The sequence below is a fragment of the Anomalospiza imberbis genome, chromosome 3 (assembly GCF_031753505.1).
Source record: "Anomalospiza imberbis isolate Cuckoo-Finch-1a 21T00152 chromosome 3, ASM3175350v1, whole genome shotgun sequence".
Lineage (NCBI taxonomy): Eukaryota > Metazoa > Chordata > Aves > Passeriformes > Viduidae > Anomalospiza > Anomalospiza imberbis.
Window position 1 is genome coordinate 104,138,455 of NC_089683.1, and position 21,080 is coordinate 104,159,534.

General features: G+C 43.3%; 1 long non-coding RNA gene across 1 annotated transcript; it reads left to right on the forward strand.

Moving 5' to 3' along the window:
* Positions 1 to 4,634: 4,634 nt before the first annotated feature.
* On the forward strand, positions 4,635 to 6,300 carry LOC137471680 (uncharacterized). The gene is made up of 2 exons (XR_010997778.1): positions 4,635 to 4,763; positions 5,456 to 6,300. It is a non-coding gene; the product is annotated as an uncharacterized lncRNA (long non-coding RNA).
* Positions 6,301 to 21,080: the final 14,780 nt, after the last annotated feature.

Below are 21,080 nucleotides of genomic sequence, written 5' to 3' on the forward strand. Positions count from 1 at the left end.
AAACTCTTCCACTGAAGTGCCTGTGCTGCGGATCTCGGAGCGGGAGGTGTGGAGGGAGGTGCCAGACTGCTCCTGAGAATCCGTGGCTGCCAGCTCAGCACACGGCTATTGTTACACAAGAATATGCAAAATAATTGGGGCTGATTTCAGTGTCACTTCTGGGAGTTTCTGTGCCGGCAGCCACAAACCCTGGATGCTGAATGCTAACATATGCCAGTATGGAAAAGGCCTGTTGCTTTCAGTGTAAATCATTTTACAGCCTTTATTTCCTGCAGTCTGACAGGATCCACTGTGGCAGCACCAGGAGAACTCTGGGCACTGTTCAGTGAGGAGCTGGAGAAAGTTGATGACTAAAAATGTCAAAATCATCTCCCTTTTTAGGGCTCATCCCTTTTCCAATCACTTTGGGAAGGTTCTTGCATTGCAATGCCAAGCCCTTTTTCACCAGTGGTCTGAAGGCAACAGATGTTTGAGTGTTGCAGATTGTTTAGACAATTTCTTCCTAGTTCATAACTGCTGAAGCATCAGCACAAGGAAAATGCAGAGTTGTGCTTATCAAGGCTTGGGGTTGGGATTCAGTGTCCACAACTGGAGTTGCAGGAATTAAGCAGAAGTGATTTTTAATGAGGAATTGCAATTGGTTCCTTGCTCCCTGGCAAACTGAAAAAGACACAAAATCAATCAAAACTCAGTGTAAATTATTCATCTGACTTGACTGAGTTTAGCACAAACAACCCAGTGTAGCAGCAATAAAAGGCCCTTTGCTCTGAGGGGCAGCAGAACCCTGAACCCAAAGCACAGCTGAGTTTAAAAGCTCCAGTATGGGTCAGGTCCTTTCCCATCCCAGCTAAACAGACACTTGTAATTTTCCAGACTCTGCAGGGACTACAGTGGGTGTTTAATGCAGGGGAAAAGTGCAGGAACCGCCAACATTTCACACCCCGTCTTAAAAAAGGTACCAAGATGGATTAGGAGAATAATGAATCTTTCAGATGAACAAATGTTCAAATCCTGGAGCAATGTGCTGGTGAGACAGAGGTTTAATGAACTCTTTAGAGGTGGTATAAATTGGCATAGCTTCAATGGAGCCCACAAAAAAAAATCTGGCCCTGGCTTCATATAAATATACGGTAATGATCTTCCTCTCTTCTGTTGGGAAGCTTTTATCCTCAAAAGCCATGTTCCATGTGAATTATCGTCATCATTTTCCCCCATTTTAATCTACAGGCTCTGGCCTCTCTATTTAACTGTAGCACTTTCTATCAGAAGATCAGGCAGTGCTTTCTAAGGGTAGCTCATGCATTGAATTCAGCTGTCACAGCTAGTTGTGCTGCCTTGGGTAATTGGTTCCTCACAAATCTTTATCTAAAATATAAAGTCAAATAACGATTAAAAACCTTAACCTAAACGGAAGCAGTAAATTAGCTCACAAATTTCTTTTACTGCTGCGTTTTGCTTGGATTTACTCAGCCCATAAATCAGAGCTGAGCGGGAAATTTGCAGGGTGATGGTCACGAGGGGCTGAGCCTGGAGCCATAAATGTTAAAGCTGAGGAGGCTGAAGCAGGAAGGATCCAAGCTCTCCTCCATACAGGGTCTGCAGGTTCTGCTGTTTCCTCAGGATCACAGGACTCTACCTCAGGTTTTAAACACCTGTGGGATTGTTTCAGGGATCATTTTTAACTGTAGGATGGGAGGAGGTTGGTGGGGGCTCAGCTTTCTCCAGTGAGGGTAGTTGGAGCCACAACTCAGACCACAGGACAGCAGGATTTGGTTTCCTCTTTAGTCCCTTTGGTTTGTACTCATGTGCACAGAAAAGTGCTGGGAAACAGGGGTGGAAAGGACAGGAAAAGCAAAGGAAATTATGGCTGAAAGAATTGTGGGGGAGTTTCAGGCAGGGCAAGGCAGAGGGCCTTGCTGGCCTGAGCCTCCTGTCTCCTAAAGAACATTTCCAGGAATTGTCCAACCCCCACACTGTAAAGCCTTGGGAAAGCGAAGATTTGGGCTGTAAATACTTTGGTGAGGTGAGTTGATGGTTCTGACTCTGAAGCTGCTCTTTGATTTGTCCTCTCAGTGCAGTGGGTCCTTGCCCCTTGAATCTGACTGAACTCCATGTCTGACAAACCAAGTCCTGGGATTGTCTTGTAAAGGTCACTCAAGCTCCTGGGTGCTCTTTCAACCTGCAAGACTGAAAAGATCCATAAAATAAAGGTTTGCTTCTGGTCCTTAGTGCTGCTGGCTGAAAGCAATGGAGACTTCATGAAGCTGCACTAGGAACATCACAGGCTGTGGAATTTATTCACCTCAGGCCAATTCTGAAGCCTGCAGCAGTCCTGTAGGTGTGTGGTGTGGCTTTGCTTGAATAAAATGTGCTGAATTCCTCATGTGAGTTCTGGAGAAATGCACAATCCAGCACTGCAGGATTTAGGCACCCAGCTGTGAGGGACTGGAAAGATGGATGTCCTGAGACATTCTGGGGGTTAGGGGCAGGCTGAGCCTCATCCTGCTCCACACCCCATTCCCAGAGCCTTATCCCAGCCTGGCAGTGTCAACCAGCACCTGGCACGGCTGAGGCAATGTCCACACCTGCCCTTGGAGCCCCAGTCCAGCTCCTGAGGGGCCAAATGTGAGGGAATCTCACCTGGGGGAAGGGCCTGGGAAGGCCAAGGGGTAATTAGGGCACCCTGTTGCCGATTGCAACTCCTGTTACCTGAACAGGGCTGGAACCCAGGGGTTGGTAGCTGTGTGTGTGATTTTCTATATATTTTCTGTCTTTCTCTCCTTCTTCTAATTCCCTCTTCTTGGAATTTTTAGGTAAATTAAAGTGGGCTTAGTTTGCTAAGTTAATGCTTACAGGAGTGTTTTATGTTGATTGAATGTTGCACTGAACTTTTTGCCACAGTTCTCTGATTTTCTGAAGTTGCCAGTAAAGTCTTTAGTGTTGTTTTGCCCTCTGGAGGATTAACTTGTCAGTATTTCTCCCATGTCTAACTCAGAGTACTGGTACCATTGTAAGTCCTTTTAAAAGCCTCATCAGGTGATTTTTCTGGGGCCTTACAGCAACTCAGTGGATTGAGGATAGTTGCAAGTAGGAGTAAGTCCTTGCTGGAATATTCCTGTATTTTTTAAATACTGTACTGGATCTGTGTTCTCTGTTATGGAAGGAGGTCAAGGAGTTTGTTTTCTGGCATTTTCCCCTCTGCATCTCTGTTATATTTTTGCAGTCAAATTCTTCTTAAAGTACTTGTCAATTAAAAATTCAGGGCTTTTGTTCTTGTAGTGCACCAGCACTTGGAGAACAGGGTTGTTGGGGTGTTAAGACATGAATCTGTATTTCAACAGTGTTGATTGAAGATGAACTTCAGAAAACACATGTTTTTCTGGACATGGAGTGCCTTGTTCTTTACAGCAGCTGTTCTGTAAATACTGAGGTTTTTAATGATGTCTAATAGCAGATTCTTAGACAAATTCATCCAGTTTAGCCAACAAATATTTTGTAATACCGACAAAGAAGATGAAATAACTGGATTTTCCCTTTGTATCCTGGGATTGGATTTTTGCCTCCCAGTATTCAAAATGATTTTTCCTTAGAGGGAGATGCTATTCTAGAGTTCAGTGAAATTATGACACCAACTCTTTAAAAACTCCTTGACACCAGTTTGTAGTGGGTTTTGTTGCTAACTCAGAATGGTCTCCATGGTTCCCCCAGTCTCTGAATTCCTCTGTGATGTCAGAGCATTTGTCCGTGTAGCCATGTAAATTCTGTATCATGTATAGCATTAGACTGGTGTGAGGTGTGATTTATGTGATTGCTGTAGCTAAAGCATGAGAAGGAGGAGCCAGTATTTAACTTCCTCACATTCCTCTGTCCTAACACAGAAAACCTTTTATACACAAATCTTTCAAGTATCTCTGGCCCAGGTTCTGCATTTTCCCTTTTGTTTGGGTTCTGAATCCCTGCACACCAGCCCTGGTCAGCCTGACCTCCTGTTTATGCCACCTATGCTCCACAGTACAGATTGTCCAGAAATTCTTGAGCAGAAATCCTTCTCTATAAATCTGATGCCCATCAGCACCTGAAATGTGTTGTTCTTCTTCCTGAGTTGTAAATACTTTTAAAGGCCATTTTGCCATTTTTGTTTCATGTGCGCTTGTTCCAGTGCAGGTCTGCTATTTGTGTTTTCCAAGTCACTTCTTTTGATCCCGCAGTTCAAATATCAGCAGATCAATTGGTGCTGCATTCTCAGTCTCTGTTACAAATTCCTCTACAATCTTGGCAAAATCACTGAATTTTTCAGTGTTCTGTTTTTAAGCTGTAAAATGGCACCTGAATCTTCTTTTGTGGTGCTTTTTACCTTATAAAAGCAGTGTGTGTAACCTTTGCTGAATTACAAGCTAAAACTTATTAAAAACAGTAATCATGGTCTGGTATTGGTGGTATTGCTTGCTTCACATTCAGTGAGGTGGGGCAGGGCAAAGCTGCTCATTGCTTTGCTACAATTTTCTGTAAATTTAAGCCTTACATTAATTTCTTTAGGTTTTCTGACTTCTCTTTTCTTTGTTTTTCAGGAATGCCAGACCTCATGCAAATCGTGTTGGGGTGTTCTGGAACAGCGCTGGTGCCTCTGCCCCTCACTGCCTCTCACTGTCCCTCACTGTTCCTGCTCCATCCAGAGCATTCCCACCTGTGCTGAGCAGGATGTGGTGCTGTCAGGGAGAGATGAGTCCTGACCAGCTCCCTGTGCCATGGTTCCCACCTGAAAGGTGAGTTAAAAGTTGTTCCTTCCCTCTATTCTTTGACAGCAGTAAAATATTTGAAGTTGGTTGGGGTTTTCCAGGTCAGTTTTTGGTTTTTTTTTTTTTTTTTTGCTTGTGGAAGCTTCCCAAGGAGGCTCATGCCCACACAGGGCTGTAGGAGAAGGAATCCTTCCCTCTGTCTTTGTGCAGTCTTTGCACAATGGGATGCTGAAAATCCCCCCGTGCTTTATAGACTAACTAAAACTAATTCTATTTATCTTTTAATTGAGCCCCTTTGGGGCAGCAGCTGGTGCTGTTTGTGGATGTTCATTACTTTTTTAGTGCCCTCTCTCCTGGGTTTAGCTTGCTCCTTTTTTGGCACATGCATGTGGTTCAGCAAACTGTATTTCCCTGTCACTCCAGAGCAAGTTCTGGAATGAGCCAATTCCAGCGGCCTGCTGGGCATGGGAAGTGGCACATGGGTTTGAGAGCTCTTGAGGGGAGGCTTCAGTGTTTGCACCAAAGAAAGTCTATGGAACCTCAGCTCCCTTAAAAGAATTAATTTAATATTTATTTTGTAGGAGATTTTGAGCAACTTGGAAAGGCTGGTGAGGGTAGGGAGATGCAGTAATCTTGTTTCTATAGAGTATCAGGAATGTTCTTACATCCTTTTCCCTGAAAGCACATTCTGAGTGTTGGATGCTGATTTGGTCCCACAGCTCCTGAGAGACCTGTTCTTTCTGGGAATGTCCACATGGACACATCCAGTGTGGAGGAAAAAGCATAGTCTGTCTCCTCAGGCTGGGGGAGAGGCTGGTTCACAAATAACCATGGCAACTAGGCTGTCACTGGGAGCATCAAGACATTTTCATACCAAAACCAAAAAAGCCCAAACACACAACACACATTCCCACTCCAGCCAATTTGGAGATCCTACCGTCAGTTTTGTTCCTCAGGGATGCTGGCAGCAGTGGCAGGTAAAGAGATTTTTCCTTTCTCTAGCTCCTGCATCAGCAGCAAATGTTGTTTCTGGTGATAAAACCTAATAATGGCTTCCAATTAAAAGGGGATATTTGAGTTTCAAGTTGAAGAAACAATGAAGATGATTTTGTGTTCACCTTAAAAAGTTTCCATCTGCCACACACTTCCCAAGCCAGTGTGCTCACATCAATATTTATAACACCCAGCCCAGTGTTTTCACAGAAAAGCCATTAATACAACATATCAGCTCTGGTGACAAGTTACATTTTATTGCTGTCAACAAACAAAGATGTTCTTTGTCTGCAAAGTCCCCTTTTTTCCCTTTTTTTAATCAACCATTAGATTTGAATTTTGAAGGAAATGTGTAGATGTGCTTTCCAATGTTTTCTGGAGGGCTACTGGAGACATGACAGATGGAGCTTGTAGGAGCTGATGGAAGGCACTGATTAATTTTCCTAGGAGATGAAATAACAGTTTTGGTGTAGGTTCTTTGCTTGGGATGATGAAACTCATCAAATTCCTAAGGAGAACCAGGGAACCTCAGGAGATGAGTCTCCAAAATAAAGATTTAATTTTGAAAACACCTCAGAGTATTGATCACAGCACTGCTGTGATCCATTTGTACTTTTTCCCACTGTAAAGGGGACAGGGGCCAGATCAAAGCCATAATACTTGGGAATCTCATGTCACTGCATTGCGGAGGCACTTCACACTTCCAGGTGTCCCCATCCTACTCAGAAAGGCATCCCTAGGGCTCTGCCACAGCTCCTCACACCTCTCTCCACCACTCACCCCTTCAACTTGACATGACATCTTACAGGAGCTCTCTGGAAAACCAGTGTTTGGATGCACTCTATGAACCATGTCAGTGTTTATTTTTCTTCCCATGCCAATGACATTGTTAAGAGGGTTATCAGCGTGTATGGAAGTAAGAAATTTGATGCAAGTGGATTAAAAAAAAAAAAATTAAAAAAGCTACTCATACCAGTGGAACTAGTCAGCTCCAGTGGTTTTAGTTGAATTTAAGCAGCAGTAGTGAAAAATGGAATATCTGTACCAAACATGACAGCTCTGCAGCTGGTTAATGGAACTGATAACTGTGTAACAATCCCCTGCTAATACCCAATTTTAAAACTACTTAAAATCGGATAAAATCGCTCCATTCCACAAAACTATCCATTAAGTCAACTGTGTCTTTTTGCTCCAGAATTCCCTTTTCCAGTCCTTGTGGAGCTGTCCAGCTGGCAGATCTGTTACAGCAGCCAAATGACCTGCACACACCTGCCGTTATTCCTTACCATGGGCTCCAGGGCAAAGGTGGGAGCACCTGGGAACAGTCCAGAGCTCCCATTGAATTTTGGAGCTGATTACAGAGACCCCCATTGCTCTGAAGGAAGAGTGCGTCATCCTTGGTGTTCTGCCAGGTTCTGTTTAATTGCTCTTTATTAAGAGCAGCCCCAGGCATGAGATAATCCATACAGAGACCATGATCCATCCTGACCGAGCTGCATCCCCCGGCTTGGGAGGAACCTGCTGCAAGGCTCAGCCAGGTAAGACTCTCTCAAAGGTGCAGAAAAACCAAATGCAAGGTGGTCTCCTCATGAGGGTAAAGGAGCTCATGTTTTTAATTTTCTGTTCATCAATTTCCTCTCTCATTCTGCCATGTGGTGCATCTCTCATCTCATTTGGAAAAGCAAGGGAGAAATGGAAACACACCCAGAGATCAACAACACTGTTCTCACTGTTCTAACAGTGCCCGTGATGGGATAATGATCACCCTCACTGTGCTCACTCATTTGGCTCTCATTTGAAGGTCAGGGCTTTGAGTATCTCTGTGAACAATGCACAGAGCTATGACCAAAGTGGGGGGGAAATTCTAGACTAGGATCAAAATGTGGAACTCTTAAAAATCCACTGAAAGCCCTAAGGGTCCCTAGCTGTCCTTTTACAAACTGCAGTTGTAATTTGTGTAGCCTGAAGGTCTGGCCAGTCCATGAGCTGTTGTTCCAGCTAGTGTAGACTGCAGGCATCTCAGTGGTTCATCCAGCTCCAGCTGACTTTAAATCAGGAGCTGGTGACCTCCCAGAAATGCACTGGGGATTCCAGCTTTACTGAGCTCAATTGTGTGGCCAGTGCCCAATATGGTGACACTCAGAAGTAAAATAAATAAATAATTTAAAAAAAAAAAAAAAAAAAGGGAACTCTTTTATTTCCCTTGTCTACTTTCAGTTTTACAGCAGCAGCACAGTGAGGAAATGTTGCTTTTGTGCTCTTCAGCTGGATGTGCCATTGGATATTTTGGTTATCAGTGTGGAAAAAGGCAATTTGAAGTAATCTACTGAAAAAATAATTTTGGAGGTGTTTTTAATGTCTTGCTTTAAGAAAGAGAGTGACTGAAACTTGGATTCAGGTAGCAAATGCAATTTCCTGTCCTGAATGGCAATGCCAGTGTGGTAATTAGACCACGAAGGACAATAATAATTTTAAAGTGTATGTGGGTGAAGAAAAAAAATATTGAAATAATCAACATGTGAAATCATAAGTGAATCCAGTTTCCTTAGCAACTTCTACTGTGCAGCCTGAGTATCCCTGAGAATTTCACTTGGAAGCAATGGACAGCAAGTACTTACTGGAAATGGGAATGCTTTTGAGGGAAGGCAATAGGAAACTGTGGTTCAAACCTGTTTAACATCTGGTTTTGTTCTTCCTATCAAACTCTGTGTCATTGTTTTCACTTCCCATTGAACTGCTGGTGGTTCTTTTCCCTGGCAGAGGTGGATATGGCACTGGGAAGAGCAGTGGATAAGTTTGTTGAAGTCCCTTTTTTTCACTGGGAAACTGAATGGTCGTTAAATTATGTTACATAAATAGTTACAGCAGAGGAGACTTTGGTTAGAGATAGGCCAAAAGCAGTTGAAAAAACAACAGAAAAATATTTTGCTTTGGTGTTTCAGATCCAGTAGTCCCTACAACCATGCTCTGGGCTGATGTCTTCATCAGTCCCTCTGCTTCCAAGCACTAAATCATCACAACTGAAGCATCAAAAAGCTCACAAGGCTTAAGAAAAAGAGGAAGTGTTGGGTTGTTTAGCTTTTCCCATCCATCATTTCAATCTTTGCATGATATCTTCAAAGATTTTCTTTTTAATAAAAATGGAATTGCTCTGCAATCCCATGAGAGGTCCTGTCAGGGAGAAAGTAAAATCACAAGACCCTGAAAATTACAAGGAATGACAATGAAGTTGGGTTACAGATTTAATTGGCTTTAATTGGAAAACCAGCTACTGGAACAAAACCTCAAATGTAGCTAAACAATACTGCAGGTCAGAGGGAGTTCCTGAGGAGGGAGGTACTTGTTATAGGGGATCAGGAAAGAAACAAGGGATGTTTAAGCTAAAAAGAAAAATGGAATAATTTGCTTTATACATCTCCACATAAACACAATTTTATATATATTTATATGTGTATATAAATATATAAATACTATTGCCTGCTGTAAATATTTTTAGATTTCTTGTACAAAATATCATTATTGGGATAAAAAGTTCAAAGATACTCTTTAATACTCTCTCTTCCCTTGCCTTTCCTGTGGTATCTGCAATAAAAGTGGAGCTAATTCTGTTTCATGTTTGGACCCACATTTTGATTTGACCACAGGAAACTGCCACAGCGCTGGTGCTGGAGGGGCTTTTTGGCTGAGTATCCCAGTGTACTTCCCAGGAGCAAAATGCCCTCTGGAAAGTACAATGCCAGCTCAGGCCAGAAGGGCAAACTTGGCACATGGGCTCAAAATCACTTTTCTGTGCTGGTTGTTGACAGCAGCAAAGACTCTACAGGAGCTGGGTGTGCTGAAAAGGACAATTTATTGTGATTCTAGAGAACTGTGATCAAGATTTACAACTCCAGTGCATCCTTGATATAGCCAACACCAGATGTTAAATGAAGGAGTTTGTGAGGTATTTCTTTAGTTTCTCCAAGGTGCCGGTACCAGATCTGATGCCAGCTGCTCATCTTAATATGAATACTTCCCGGTGTGTTAACTCAGCCTAATCCCCTAAAATAGCCACTTTTTTACTGTAATTTATATGTGACCTTTGTGAGCAGAGTATCTGAGAACACAGGGAGGTTAATGAATTCTGTATTTTCTCACCAGTGTGAGGCACTTTAGTAATAATCTCTCGTTAGAGAAGGGAAAAGAGAGCACACAGCATGTTCAATATTTTAGCCTGTGGCTGAGCTGTGAACTAAACCCAGCTCTCCAGAGCCAGGCTCAGAGCTGAAGCAAATAGGTCACTCTTGTTCTCACCACACCATCCATGAGATGAATTGCAATCCACATTTAAGAAGCAGTGCAAGTTTTTGAATTCAGGATCCAAATTTTCCTCTGCAGATTTTGCCTTCTCCCAGCTCCCAGGGTGTGGTGTTGTGTTGTAAGGAGTGCCAAGATTCTGGGTTTGCTGGGGGAAAGCAGCGCTTGGGGCAAAGACAGCAGAGGCTTTTTGTCTCCTGAAACTCTTCTGTGTGGCTCTGGGCCAGAGGAAACTGCCTCTCTCATGACAGAGGCAGTGCTGAAACACTTTGCACAACCTTTCCATTACCTCTGGGGCTTTGTTAACTTGTGAGAACATTTGCAAATCAAGTCAAATGATTTTGCTGCTGCCTCCCATAGCACAACCCCCTCCCAGGTCATTGCAGAGCAGCACATCAGGCACAAGCTTCACCCCTGCTGGCATCACAGCAGAGTGGGGCAGGATCTACAAGGCACAGGGAGTGATCCTCTTCCCTTTTTTCAGTTTGCTATTTCCAGTCTTCCTTCCTTCTGTGTCGGCCCTTCCATCCTTTCTGTTCTTCTCCCATCTTCCATCTGTCTTCACATCAGCTTTTCTCCTTCCTTCCCTTCCATCTCTATGTCTTTCCTTCTGCCACTGCTTCCATTTGTCCTTCCTCCTTCTGTTCCTCCATGTCTTTCCATCTATTTTGCCTTCTCTCTTTGTCTATACATGTTCTTCCTTCTACCCTTCCATCCTCTTTTCCATCCTTCTGTTCTTCATTCTGCACTCCACTCCTTCCTTCCTCCTTTTGCCCATGCTTCCATGCCTCTATTCCACCAGTCTTATTTCTATCCATCTTTCCTTCCCTCTGTTTGTCCTTTAGTGTCCCTTTTTGTCCCTCTTTCCACCCATTCTTCCTTCCTTCCTTCTGACTCTCCTGCTTTTTTTCCTTTTGTCCATCCATTCCTAAGTCTGTCCTCCCATCCATTTTCACCTTTATATACCCATTATATATCAAATCCATATATTTATAGTGGATAAAACTGACCCTTTCCTGGCCAGCAGCAGCAGATCCCCATTTGTGCTCTATTTGGGAGCTTCTATGTGTCCAGCTGTACTTCCCTCCTTCTGTCCCTTGTCCGTGTGCTGCCATCCTGATGGTGGCACCTGGGGGCAGCTAGAGGGTCTTTTCCCACTGCTGCAGGATGAACTCCATCACCACCATGCAGAGCACACATGGAGTAAGAAGGATTTGATTTTCTTGCGGGGACACAAGTTCTGTGCTACACTGCATGGCCTTTGCTCAGTTCCCAATTAATATTCTGTGTGACTCCCTACCAGCCCCCCACCGTCCCTCTCCGCATTCCTCTCTAATGCAGCTCAGGTGAGGAGAGAGCAGCATCAATACTGTGGATTCAGGCAATGTGTGCTTTTGGCAAGAGCCCCAGCAAGTATTGCTCCCATCCATCTCCCATTACTGTGCTGACACCTTCAAATGGCAGCAGCCTTTACAAGCTGTGTTGGGAATTATCCTGCACCTGCTCACTAGAATCACTGTACATGTGTTTATCCTTTCCTGCTCCCATCTCTGTACCACACTGATTTGCCAACAAGGGGGAAAAAAAGGCATTTATCAACACACCACCATTTTGTGCAGCACTCCAGCAATTCTGAATGGATTCTGTTGGGATCAGATACACAATATTGTTCATCCAAGAAAAACAAAAGAGAAGAGCCCAGGGGTGATAATCTGCAATAGTTTACTGTGCACACACACCAACACCCCCCCTCCTGCTTTTTCCCAGCCATAAATTGTAAATGACACTGGTGGGAGGAAGAGGTTTTTCCTCTCTCTGAAACAATTCTCAATACCTGTTCAGACTTACAGGACCTACATTGATCTGCCCGTCATCCTGCTCCATTTGGAGTGATAGAACTGCAGGAAAAAAGCTTTTGTTTAATTGGGATAATATTGTATTTTTCCTTTAGGAGCGAGCTGAGGTATGAGGGATGTTCTTCCTGCAGTAAAATGACACTGGCAAGTGAAATCCTGACAGCAAAGCCCTAATTCAGCACCTGCTTAATTCTGCTGACTAAACAAGGCCCTGTGCTGAGCTGTGAGCACTGCTGGTGTCCCACGGTGAGACCCAGTGCACTGAGAGCAGTTTTTTGTGCCCAGACAGGTCCCTGGCATTGAGCTGGGCACTGGTTCAGAGAGGATGTGAAACTTCCCTCACAGCTACCCTGGTTCTGGGCTGCTCTCAAAATAAAGGGGTTTTCCCCTTCTTCTGGTCCTGAGTGAGGACTTGAAGCACTGATGGCCATTCCTGCCCTTGCCTCAGACTACAGCTGTGCAGTGCCTCATCCATGTGTTTGCCTTCTGGGCAGGGACAGCCAGCTGGGAGGGAACCAGCTGCTGAGGACACTCGGGACACAGGGACAGGCCCGGGGTGACTCTGCCAGATGGTGCCTGAGCTTCCCAGGGCCCCAGACAGTTTGGGGTGACAGTGTCCTCGGGAATTCTGCTGTTCTTGCCCTGTCAGCAGCTGAATTCAGCACTTCAAGGGAGTGACACAAAACCAACCTGTACCCCTAAAAGAGGGGAGCTCCCATGTGTGACCCAGGGACTGCATACTAGAAAAGATCATTTAATTATTAATTTCTGGGATGGCTGTGCTTAGGTGCCAGTCCCAACACCTGCACCTGGTAAGAGCTTTGGGAAATGTTTGACCTGGACTATGTTCCCTGCATGGAATTGCTGTAGGTCTTGTGCTGAACGTGCCACTGGTGTCACTCTCAGGTTCCTCACCTGCTTCTGGAGACTGAAGGGGCTGGCAGTCTAATTTTTTTTTTAATTAATTAAATAAAGGCACTAAATCTGCTTAATTTGGAACTGTAGCCTATTTCTTTAGGAAGTACTGTGCCTCAATCTGCACAAACTCATTGCTTAGATTCCATAGGATTTCTTCAGCAGTAATCATGGCCTTTAAACAAGGAGGTTTTTACAAGCACACATAACTCAGAGCTATAGAAAAAAGAAGTTTTCATGCAGAAAACTGAAATGGCAAGGCAGTACACATTTATTTTATCAAATTGAGGACAATATTAAAAGGGAAGGGGGAACATCTTTTATAAAGAAAAAAAAAGGCTGAGTTGCTGCATTGCCTTGCTTCACCATGAGGAATGTTTCTGGCAGTGCCACTTTGTCCTGACTGAAGCCCTCGGTGGCAAAAGGAGGCCTGAAATCCTTTATTCTGGTCAGGGTTTAGTGTGGGTTAGTGAGGATCCCTTCAAGAGACAAACCAGTGCAGTCACCCCTGTGTCGAGGTGTGGGGAAAGGGTCAGTAATTATTCCCTACCTGCACTCCTTTGGCAGCAGGAGGGCACCAGACCCACCCACACAGGCCAGCCTGGGGCAAAGCAGGAGGGAGGGATGTTTGGAGAAGGAGCTCGAAGCTCCAGAAATACTTTATGTAAAGCTCTTTTTCAGAATCTACTTTTGTTTTGAACCAAAATTTTCCAGCTTTCCTTGTTCTTTGTCTCTTGAAGAGATGAGGAAACAATAACTATCACTTCTTTTCATGGACCATCACCTCAGCACCTAACCACAAGTTGTAGTGGTCAGCTCCACACACATGGAATGGGATCCACACCATCAGCCACCACAGAAATGGGGAGACACTGTGACTTAAAGACATCAACTGGGCTGGAGGGGAAAAGTCAGTAAGAGTTACAGATTTATAGAAGGGAAACATATCTGGAAGGTTTGGGTTGATAGCTTGTTTGTAAAATAAATAATGTTTTAAAATGGTACCCAAAATTAGAGTGGGATTCTGGCTAGGGAGCAGGTGCCCACATTCTATCCCTTGCACCCCATACACATGCCCAGCTATTTCTGTCTGATACTTCACTGACACTAAATTATGAGATGTCTACAACAAACCATTAAATAAAATAAAATATTGCAGCACAAATTCCTCCATTAGCTTGTCATTTAGATGATAATCCAGTTGTCTCAGTCAAATCCTGCATGGCTTTCCCCACCTTCTTCGCAATTCGGACTGGACAGATTCCCTAGAACTGCTCCTCAGAGACAGGTCAGGATTTTTTCCCCAGGATGTTGCAGGAACAACAAATTTCTGTCGTGTGCAAGGCAGTGGGGCATGACTGATAAATAGATAGATGAGATAGTAAATAAGAGATGTTAGACAGATGATGGATGGATGGATGGATGGATGGATAGATAGATAGATAGATAGACAGACAGACAGACAGACAGACAATAAACCTGTCTCTCATCTGTACCAGCCCAGGCTGTTGTTGTTCCACTGGCAGCACTTCCAGGCTCTTGGCTGCACAGCCACAATCCAAGGCCATGGGGAGCACAGAGTGGAGTGTGTGGCACTGCACCCTCAGCCACCATGCCTTAGACAATGTGGTGACACCCTCCAGCCCCTTCTGCTCTCCCCATCCCCATCAAAAAATAAGCAAAAAAAAGTAAGAGAAATACTTTTGTATCCACACCTTCCATTTCTGTGTAACAACCAGTACATTGCTTCTAGTGAGATAATGATTTCTTGATGGACTCTCATCAATGGCCTGTTTCCACATTATCTGAAATAATTGCTTCAGAGTGACCACAGAAGGAGCAGCAGGTAGGAAATGAGGCTGCGCTTGCCAAAACATAATGGATCATTTAGTCCTTCTCGGAAGGCTGGAACACTTCTGTGCCTGATGGCACTGTTCTGATGATAAACCTGGCTGTGGGGATCAGGTCCTATACATCAGCAGATCAGAATTCACATCTGCCACATCGGAATAAGGCCCTCAGAAAATAAATATTAAAGAATAGAAGCATTCAAAGTGTATTCCTGGGTTGCAGGCACTACACCCTCTGATTGAGCTGGTGAACATCTCAGTCAGGAAGGGGATCTTTCCTTCCTGTTTTTAGCAGAGGGTTGTTGGTTTTTTCCCATATTTTGCATCTTTTAATATTTGCTTTCCTGCTTTTATTTTTCCCCTCAATTTCATTTCAAGACCTTCTTCCCCCAGCTACCAATACGGACAAACCCATTTACAATATGCCAAGGCCTTGAAGAATTTTCAATTTTTTGCCATTAAAACCCTTGTATGAAGCACTGGCTCAATATGTGTTCAGGGGACACAATAATCCTTTTTGGGGGTTGGGACCTGCTTTATGAGAAGGAGCCAGTCAAGCCATTTAAATCAATGTATATTTTAAAGTGTCCTATAATAGAAATTGTATCTGAATTACATTTTTTTATCTAGCACTTTCCAAGTGGTATTGAGGTTATAAGTTTGAAAATAGTCTTAATTTTTTATGAGTGTTTAATGTACTTTTAGAAGAAGATGTAATTAAGACTGTGGTTTCCCACATGGTTTCTCAGCAAGGAGAGCTGCATCCATGGATGCCACTCAAGATGGTTTTTGTTGTGGCTCCATAATGAACCAGGTTAGGAGGACAAGGAGCAGCTTTGTAGAGAGCATTTGGACTGATTTGTGTATAGCAGTTATTTCTGGGATTGCAGTCTGGGTAATGATGTCTCTAAATGGCCAAACTATTTGTGTAGAGCACAAATGGGTTTGCACTTCGCAAACCCAATTCAGCCTGCACTGAAATGCCATCAGATTTGGCTGCAAGCTTTGGCAATAAAACGAGAACGGAGATCCATTGGAGAAACCAGAGCCACCCCTCCCAAAGCAGGCTCCAAGTGCAACAGCCCATAAGAAAATACAATGAGGAGATGCTGGGTCCTGCCCCTGGAACAAGGACTGCAAAGAGGGAAGACTGCACTGACTCGGAGGTGACAACCAAATCCCATCACAGGGAGAGGGGAAAATGTTACAGTCAAGGACCTTCAGCCCTTCAACAGTGAAGGAAGACACAGGAAAGGGAGTGAGAAACAGCTTCAGCTCAAAATTTCCATAGGGCTTTCTAAGGAAAAACCCACGGGAGTGTGTTTAGAACTGTGTTGGGTTGAGGTGGGGTTCACAATTTGCCATTTATGAAAATAAATAAATACAGACCAGTAAATTTCCGAAGTGCTGCAGAAACAACAGGCAGCTCGTCCTCAAGATCACTTGCATTTGCCTTCAGTTCCCTTGCATTTGCCTTACTGTCACTCATCTCTGGGTAAAGGCAATGAGAAGGGACACATTTGTCCTGCTCAAATCTGTAGTTCAGAGATCACGGAAAAGGAGTCTGTTCTCTGTCACAGCGTGCTAAACAAATGTATTTTCCTTTGATAATAAGTATCCCCTGCACCGGAACTCAAAGCAGGACCTCCACAGCACATGAAAAATGAGGCCAAAACTCTCCTCCAGAGTTTCACCAGCTCAAATGAGACTGAGATAATCCCAGATATGTTGGAAGCACAATGTTCTCATTTTCAAATCTGTGCTGCAGTTTTTGCAGTTTAGTGTTTCTAATAATTATTAAACCCTCCTACCTTGGCTCTTCAGTTCACCCACTTCAGATGAATGAATGTGCAATTATTAAGATTGTCTGGGCTTACCTCATATCCTGTAATGTTGCTATTCTGCAAAGCAAAGAGCCAATACAATGTTTTGGGTATCACCAACACTTTTCCAAAAGCCACACAAACAGCAATACTCAAAAAGGAGATAGGTTTGTAAATCCCATAGGAAATTCCTTTGCCAAGAACCTCACGTGCCTTCAGCTCAGTCTTCCCTCATCTTTGATGAGAACAACAAAGGATGCAATCCTGCAAACTCCACCCAACAAACACTGTGGAGAGTTGTTTGGTAAAAAAATAGGTTGGTGAAATCCTGCAATATTTTTTCTTAAATCTGAGATACTTTGATTACAAAGTGCTCTTACAGCATTTTGTACCTGGTTGGCTGCTTCCTGCTCCTGGCTAAACTCCTTGGAAAATGAGAATAAAGTACTGATGTCTCCCTTTGTTTCCCAACCTTTACCAAGATTTTAGGGTTTTTCCTATTTAGGAAAAGCTTTTCACTCCAGACATGCCCATGGTGGGATGTTGGTCCCTAGAGAACATTGTTCAACCCAGGATTGGTACTGTGAGGCCTTCCCATGTGGGAGAGAGGGAATCATTCAACCAGCTCACTCCTTTTTAAAGAATATGTCAAACTCTTATCCCATAAAAATAAATTACTCTATCAAAGGGCACGTGTTCCAGGAAGGAGAAGCCAATATTTATATTCTAGCTCCCAACTTGCTGTTAAACCACAGCAGCAGCTGTAAAACTGAAGTTGAGCTAGAGAAAACTCTTTAAAGTCTCTGTAATTTGGGTTTGGATCTCAACTGGAAGCCCACAGCAGGGAGGGATTATCCTCCCCAGAAGCCGCTTGGCCAGGATGCTCCAGCCAGTGCCTCTCAGTGAAGAGTCTCTGGGGGCTGATGCCAATTCCTGCCTTCCCCAGTACAGACAAAACTCTGCTCCTTCACCAGGGCTGTGTGTGGGGCGACAGGAACTTCTGCAGGTGCTGCAAAACACACCAAACCATAAGGGAAACCGGTGCCTGAATTCCAGCTTTACCATTTGCTATTAGCACTGACGGCCCTAAAGCTCTGTACAACGATCCACTTCAGTTGCTAAATTAGCTTTTTCAAGGGGGATTTCATTTGGAGAAAGCAAAACAAAACACCAGCTTAACAGAACTTGAGGGCTACAACATTCTGATGATACAAAAATAAACCTGAGTTATCATCGCTCGATATGCACAGCTCACAAAGCTTCCAAAACAACTCCCAACAACTGGCAGCAGCTCTCAGATCAAAGGAGGCTCCTGGGCTGATGGGAAAGTGCACAAGCCTTTCTATTAAATACTGAGATGATAAATAGGGTTTATCCTGCAGGAATGTGTGCACCCCTGCACAAAACACACACCTATAGGATCTGTACACACACACCACTCCAAATTCTCTACAGCTCTAGCTCTATGTATCTGTTCATACACACAAACCTCTGTGTTTGTACACATACAAACTTCAAAGTCTCTTCAATTTGGGATCAAATTCTACTCAACAACCAATTAGATGTTTGTTTCCCCCCAGCAATCCTGTAAATATTCATATGGTTTCTTTTCCCTTAAAGTTAAGACTGTCACTCACTTCTAGAACCTGCTAAATAATTCCAAGGAAACGAAATGTAGCTTTTGGGATGTCAGTTGTTCCATTCCCAGGTTTGCCAGCAGACAGGGAGTCACGGAATCACAGAATATTCTGAGTTAGAAAGTACCCACAAGGACTGTAAACCATTCATTCCCAAATCCTTAGCCCTAATTTTCAGCACAGAGATGTTCATGTCAAGTCTGTGAGTTCAGAGTATTGACAGCACAAAGTGTGATCACAGATTGATCAAATTTCAGCCACTTTATCACAGTGAAATATCCACTATAAGTAATTGCCAATAGCCATGTAAATCAAACCAAAATGGGTCTTAAAGGAAGGTTCATGTGCAGCAGATATGAAAGAACTTCCTGATAATTCCAAATCCTGTTTTAATTAACATTTACTCCTAGTCTGCCTTTATTTTTCCTTTTCATCTCCTGCCTCTCATTCGACATCTCTACCATGATAACAGTGATACTTATTATAAATGGGAAACACAAGAAAAAAAAAAAAAATACAACCCAACCACATTTCCAATATTCTCTCTGTTTAAAGAGATTCTGCATTGGCACCTTTGTCCTGTAACCCATTTTTTTTTCACTTCATTTCAAACCCATATCACGATTCTAGCAGAACCTCTAACTCAGGACAAAATTACAGGAGAACAGCTCAGCTTCTCCTCTCCCCAGCACCCCAGCACATTACCCTATCAAACACCAATGCTTGGCTGCTAAGTGCCTCCAGAAACAGCCTGATGCTGAGGCTTTTCAATGATGATGAAACACAAAAGTAGGGCAGACAAGGAGAGGAAATTTTTCAAATGTATTCATGATTGCCCTGAATCCTGATCCACTGCAGTCAGAATGAAAACAGGCATCACTTCCACTGGATGCAGTTACATTTGTTTTCTTCATGATTTCCTCATTTGCAGGTTATTTTTCATTATGCAAAGCATCTTTTTAAATGCTGAATTACAGGTGAGATGACCTTCACTCATTTTACTCAGGGCCTACATTACAGGAGAGAGAGAAGAAATTTGGCTCCAAGGCTTCCAGCTGGCCAAGTATGCTCTGTGAAATGAAAAAAATCAACTTCTGCTGCAAAATGGGAGCTTTAAATTTTAGTTGAAATACAGAGGCAGATTTACTCACATCTTTCTCTTTCCACAAGCTTTCTGTCAGTACACAATTACATTGTCAAATCTGTATGCAAATAGACACAAGGCACACACAACCTGGGCAACACAACAGCTGCTCCACATTTCCAGTCAAACTGTGCTGAAATTATATTGGCTGCTACAGCCATCAATATTTTTTCCAATAGAATTTCTGCCTTGTTTGATCCCAAATAAGCACCTAAAGTGCACTTTCCAAATTATGTCAATGGGAAAGCTCTCTTTGCTCAATGTTTTGTCTCTTGTCCTCACAACCACATTGACTCTGGAATTCAGACCAGCCTGCAGCAAGATACCACAGCTTGGGCCAGTCAAAGCTGTCAATTTTCCAAAGGTGGGAAAAGCTTTTATCCACACAGGGTTATGGGGATGAAAGGGGAAACCGTGCTTTGAGCTTCCCCCTGGTGACCTCATACCCAGGGAGGGACAGAGGAACCCAACCATCCAAGGGACAAACACTTTCCCCCCCACTTTCCAAACCACTGCTAAGGAATGGGGGACCTTGGAGGAGTTGCAAATGTGTCTAACAGTAAGGTAAAAGGCCTGAGACCTCTGGCGTTTTTATCCTTTCTTGTGACTAATCAGATTTTTTTTCCTGGCACAACACTATGAAAGTCACCCCAGGGAAGAGTTTGGACTGTTGGCTGGTCAAGCTTTTAATATTAAATTGCATTTGTATGCCTTTGAAATTGCCATTAGAGACACCACAATAAAGGGTGAAGGCTAAGGATGTGTCAAGACAACAAGTCTTAACAAATCTTTTGTTTCCCTACCCCAAGTTCTGTTAAAGACAAAGCTATCATGAGTAAGATTTGAAAATTTGTTACCTATGTGAATGTTGGGGTTTTTTTCCAGTTTTACTGCAAAGTGTTGCTATTTTGTGGCCTGACAGATCTTCCCCTCACTGAATCACTGCAGACCAGGATGAACCCCTGGCCTGGAGATCAAAACCCATTAACTTCCTACTCCATATTCACAGGGGGAAAAGCCTTCTGAGTGGTGGCCACATTCAGTAACTTCTCATGCCAAAGACACAGGACTCTGATACAGCTATCAAAGAATCAGTCTTTTCCTGATGGCTGTTTTGTGTGGCTCCTGGGGTATCTGTACTTTTGTAATGACCAAAATAATTATAAAAACAATAATTTAAGACAAACGGCAAAAATATTGAAAGCTCATGTCTGTGTGTGGGGATGTGTGTAGCAGGAGATCACAGTCTGGATCCAGCACTGGGGACTTTTTCTCATCCCACAATCCAAGATAATACACATTTCAGAGCCCCTGTTGTGAGCAAGTATTTAAAGACTAACATTAAAGGAAAATAAACCTTTCCAATCAATTGTGAAAGTAAAACCATCAGTGAAACTGCTACAAAAGTGGAAGCACAGCTAGAAGAAAATTAAGAACAGCAACCCCAGAATACCTGTCCTAATTAAATATTAGCTGGGAATATGTGAATTAAAATAGGAATGACATTTGAATTAATAACAGAGCAAAAAAATGTTTTAGGAACTGTTTTTCCTTGATTGATGGTGTAATTTCCTGAGCTCCAAAGCAAGTCTGACCAGCTTTACATGGACACTTTGTAGGCTCATGCAGCATTTTTGGGAACTGACTGACCTTGTCTATCCAGGTTGTCCAACCAAGCCACCTCTATGGCTTGGGTAGTCAAAAAATGATCCATGGAATTTTTTTAGGCTGTAAGTAAATGTACAAAATTAATTGTAAGAAAGCTAAAAGGTGGTGAAAAGCCCACTGTGCTCAGGAGAGAAAGAGAACCTTGAAATGCATCCAGAATTT